This window comes from Gordionus sp. m RMFG-2023, chromosome 4 (assembly GCF_954871325.1).
Source record: "Gordionus sp. m RMFG-2023 chromosome 4, tfGorSpeb1-WG-v2, whole genome shotgun sequence".
Taxonomy (NCBI): Eukaryota; Metazoa; Nematomorpha; class Gordioida; order Chordodea; family Parachordodidae; genus Gordionus; species Gordionus sp. m RMFG-2023.
This window is the reverse complement of record NC_088778.1, coordinates 21,103,566-21,109,501: the sequence shown is the minus strand read 5'-3', so window position 1 is coordinate 21,109,501 and position 5,936 is coordinate 21,103,566.

Below are 5,936 nucleotides of genomic sequence, written 5' to 3'. Positions count from 1 at the left end.
TCCTATTAACATATGCTACTAACAGCTGTACGAAAAAGTTTCCAATAAAAATTTATTTATAATCCTGTCAGATATGACAGATTACTAATAAAAATGATAAATCTTATTAAAAAACCTTTTTAATATAGATTAACCCTAACCCATGTATCTCAAACCTTTAATAAATCCTAACACATATATTTATAACCTTTAATCCTACATACTTTTAACTTTAAATATATTTCATCCAATTAAAAAATTTCTTTGAGTTCACTAATATAAGGTATCAAGTCAATTCGGCGCGGTGACAATTTGGCGCAGCCTCAATTCGCCGCGGCGACAATTCGGAGCATATCTAATACAGGTGCAATTTATTATAAATTTATTGGTATAAAAAAAGGATGATTAAATAGAAGTCATTTTGAATGTTGGTCCTATTAATTGTTTCTTCATATTTTTTGTACAAAAATTTTAATTTTATTTACTAAATGAGTAATATCAATAAAAATTTAATAATATCAAAAAAAATTAACAACCAATATTCTAGAGATTTTGAGCATAGATGTAAGAAAGGTTTATACCTCTATTTCGAATCTTACATATTATTTTGTCTAAAATCTTAATCGACCGTTTTTAAAAATAGACCAAATCGGCCATTCACAGAACTAATGTTGATCCATTTTCAAATTAAGACTGACTCATTTTTTTGATTAATTAAAAATCCATAAAATATTTCTAATAATCTTTTTAAGAAATTTATATTATGTTTAGGCTAATTTTATTTTATTATAAAATAATCAAAAATGAATTAAAGCACAAATTTTTTATTTATTTATAAAATGACTATAGAAAATATAAATATACTATATAAAAATTGCTAAAATATGTTTTTTTTAATAATATTATATAAAAATTAGTATCCTTTACTTGGAAATAAAAAAAAGATTGCTGGATAAATTACCCAAGATCCGCTTAGAAAAAAGTTCTGTCTGGAAATGGTCTTAAGAAGAATTACTATTATTTTTACTACAATAATAATTTACTATTATATTTACTAATTTAAAAAAATATACATGAGGGAATTAAATTTAATATTGCTTATTTTTTTTAATAAATAAAGAGAAAATCATGCGAATGAATTGTGTAATTCTACGTTAAAAAATAAGCACAAGGAAGTAAATAAATAATGCTTATTCTTTTAATAAATAAAAGAATTTTTTTTTCCTTTCTTAAAAGCAATAATTAATGTTTAATTGTAATTATAAAAAGTATCTGTATCACTATTTCAGAATCTGTATATATTTATAGATACTTTTAAGATAATTTTGATATGCTTTTATATAACGCTTTTTTATCTAAAAAATAAAAATATTTAAGTGCAAATTTTATCTTATATGTATGAGCCAATGACATATAATATAAATAATATTATTAAAATATTAAGACTAAAATATATATACATATGTCATATTGGGATATAGAATCCACGGGGATTCAGAATCTCTCTATTTTGAATCATTTACTATGGGTGATTTTGAAATTTAAAAAATCTGATTTCACAGGAATTGTGTTTCAGCATGCGTAGAGTACCCGAACTATAAATTTCAAACAATTTTTTCATGAACTTTAGAACTACTCCTAATTTATATTAATTTTTATATGGATTTTTCATATAAATTAAAAATATAAAAATGTCTATGGCGGAAATTTATAGGGTAAATATTCTACACATGCTAGAATACATCTCCAGATAAATCGAATTTTAAAATGTTTTAAATCTCCCTCGGTAGAGGATTTAAAGTCGAGAGATTCCGAATATCCACGGATTCCATATCCTAATATGACTTATTTATAATATTAAAAAAAGTTATATATAAAAACAAGTTATAAACATTATATTTTTCCCATTATTATCTAGTTCAAGATTGTGAAGGATATTTTTATCATGCAAAGGAATTTATAAGTCCTTACTTAGCCATGATCCCCCATTAATTATAAACAATACCATTGATGCACAAAATTATTTTAAGCAAATAAATTTATTTAGAATTGTGTAAAATAATTTTATAGATATTCCGTAACTTTTAATGAATAAATTATAAGACTAATGTAAAATTTTTTTTTTAAATTTTGAATCTATTCTTGATTTCGATTGAAAAAAACTTATTGAAAAAAACTTATTGAAAAAATTAAAAATCTAGCAATAACTTTTATAATTCAGTACTTGATCATTATACTCAAAAACAACAGTTTATAAATAAATATAAATTTTCTATTGCTTCTTTAATACTAAACTTGACGCTTTGTCACTGTTATATAATATGCATAAAGATAGTCAATATTTTAAACAAATTTATTTTTAATGTGATTATTTGAAATTTCGCTATTATTTTTAAGTTTTTATCAAGGGTTTTATCATTAATAGTTGAACACAATTTAAAGTATAATAAAAAAAATTTTTTTGAAACTATTAGTTTTAACATTCCTAATATATTGGGTTGAAAGATATGATATTTATTTATATTAAATGAAATTTAAAAAAAAATTTATTCATAAAGTTTTGAACGAATGTGAACGCGTTCCTTTGAAGGTGAATTTGAAAGTTAACGCGTTCGATTTTGTTAATAAACGTTAAAGGCGTTCGATTTTTTTTGGGAAATGTTTACAGCACTACTTCCTGATCATTAATTTTTAAAAATATTTCATCAAATAAATAATTTCCTTCAACTAATTATTGAGTTGTTATCGTATTAATTGCAAACCTGGAAACCGACTATTTAAAAAACGATCGGCTAGTGGTGGTAATAAAATTATATTATCTTTAAATATCAATTTAACTTTTTATTAGATAATAATTATCAATTATAATTTTTTTTATTTAGATTTAAGTGAAGCCAAGAAAATTCAAAATCTAATATTTCTATTTTTCATTTTTCATTCCATCAATTATATGAGATGTGAAGCGTAAATAATGATTAATTTTAAATAATAAAAACTTTTGTTAAATCAAATTGTATTTGTAGCTCTAAATTCTGATGTTAAATTGATTGTTTATTTTTATTAGCTGATAACTTAAGATTCTCTGATTCTTAAGTTACATTGGCAGTCACATTCGGCTGGTTTTTCTATGCAAGACAGCATAGATGCAGCGTTTTGTCAGATAAATTGTATTGAGGTAATCATTCACAATTATTATCAATTGATATGTTAATAATGACGGGTTTTTATTATTTCAAAAAAATGTCAAATAATAAAATCATTTTATATAATTATATTTATAATACAATTTAAATAAAATACCTAAAATATTTTATTTATATTTAGCATACTGAAAGAAACTTCTTTTAATTAATAAAACCATAACAAGAATATGATTATCGCTGCCATATTTTTAGCGGCGGCGTTGGCTTATAAATCACTGGTGGAGGCGGATCTGAGCAGTGGCGCATAGGTCTAATTATACGTATTCGTAAAACAAATAATTCAATTTCTTTTTTTTAAAAAAAATTTCAGATTTTTATTTACATAATTTTTTTACATTTTGGCGCAAAATTCATAATCAGACGTAAAATACAATTATGATAAAAATAACTCAATGTCATTTCAAAATAAATTTATAAAAAAAAACATAGGTTTCCCAAATATTTCTGCATTTAAAGATTTGCTATTTTTTGTATTCAACGTCTAAAATAGAAGCTAAGAGGTTAAAAATAGTGGAATTATTTCCTCTTCTATATATTCTTCTAAATATAGATAGGTTTTATTATTTAATTTTGAAATGAACATTGAAAAGTTATTATATAAATAAATTATTCATTACGCGATTAAAATTATATAAAATATATTCTAATCATCATGTGAGATGAGGCTGCCAATGAAGCTGATGCAATTGGCCCTGTGAATAGCTATTGCGAGTCTTTGTCTTAAGAAGAGGCCTTCACGAGGTTCATCTGTTAGTTTGCGGATTAGCGATCCAAGTTCCTTGAAGAAAGAAAGAGCACGATTCCCAAAGGTAGTCAAGGTAGTGGAAATGATGGGAATGAATAAGTGATCTTGGGATATTTCTGAATATTTTTAGAAGCTCCTTGTTCTCCAGAATGTTAAGGGATTGATTGGAAGGAGCCAATGGATCAATACAATAGTAATCCCAGACCAAGAATTGACCTCGCTTCCAGGGAATTTGAGAGATCCCGTCAGGGCGTTTCCCATCAGATCTGAAAAGACCAGAGGGTGCGTGAATAGAAGGAATTTGAGCGGATCTCAGAGCTCTAAGAATTATAGAATTGCAAATGTTATGTCTAACGATGCGGCCTTTACATGAACGACAATGTAGACTATGCCTTCCATTACTCAAAACAGCAGAACTGCAGCCGGCACAGATGTGGGATTGGGTTACTAAGCAATTTAAACGGATGCCTATAGCATGAGTTAGCTCATTTTGGGTCAATTGTAATTGTAAGTTCGCGGATGGAATGGCTTCGAGAAACTCATGTCCAGAACCATTAAGCAGAGAGGAGAATAAGGGACGGTCCAATGATTGCATACTGGAAAGGAGAGATTCGACGCAGCTTGCAATAATGGGCTTATCCCAGTCCTTCTGCTTGTTCGTTTCTGGAATTGGGTGGTCGGCAATGAATCGAGATTTCCATTCAATTATAAAACTATTAAAGGAAGGGTCAGAATTTAAGGAATTAGGATTGACTAAATTTTTGGTTAAAAGACTGCTCGATATAAAGGCAGTTAAGGCAAGATCGGAAGGGGATCTGATGCCTAGTCCTCCCATCTTGGTAGGAAGGGTGGCTTGTGTTTACGCTAATTCATGGAATTTTAGATTAAAAATACTTTCAATTAGGACTTTAATCCCATTTTCATAAATGCCTAAGGAAGTGGGAAATTTAAAAATAGGGGTAGAGCGGAGCGCGTAAAGAATTTTTGGGATATTGAAGAAATTTTTCAGGAGAAAAAAGGCTTTATGAGAGGGGAGAATAGATCAGCCAACTCATTAAGGGTTTCGAGTTATTACATATTCTTACAATAAACATTTATATTAATTTTGTTTTAAGAAATCTTAGATAAGAAATTATAATCACAATCAAAGAATATTAAAGAACTAATTGCATTAAAAGTTAAGATCGACATCAACAACAGTCTTCGATAAATCAATTATTAGGCCTCTTTTAAAAAAAGGCTCGGATACTTAATATTTCAGAACCTTGGAATCTTTCAACAGATTATTGCCTAAAACCTGAATACTATCCACTGGGCCATAGAGAAACCATTTATTGTAAAAGTAACACGCCATTCGTTACCTTCTTATAGAGGTAACGAGTAACGCGTTTCTTTTTTTTAAACGCTAACGCACAACGTTACTTAAAAATTTTTTCTTAAAAAATATGGTAATATTTTATTGTATTATAAAACTATTTTATTTATTTTTTAAATTTTATAAATAAATTGAGCCAAGTTTTTAAGTCAGATTAACCACCGAATTCCTTTATTCTTATTTTAAACTTTCGTTGTTATATTTTCAGTCAAGATTGTTAATCTAATTAATATTGAGTCAATCAAGATATGTTAATCTAATTAATATTGAGTCAACCAAGAACTTATATTCTCATTTTCTAATATTATAATTTATTTTATAAAGAATATTATGTCAATTGTACATATTTCTTCAGATGAAGATGATTTAACCTGCCCTGGCCTCAATATGAAATATTTTACGCACCAATAAAAGAAATTAATAAATGATATATTCAATATAATTTTTTTTTTAGATAATTCGAATAATTGATATTTATGATTTTTAAAAATTTACGAATAATTTTAATTTATAATTCACAAATATTATTTTTTGTTAACAAAAATTTCAGTTTATTTATATTTGGTGATAAGGCATGTCCTTAATTTATTTAAATAAAAAGAAATATGATTAAATTAGTATTTCTTATATAAAA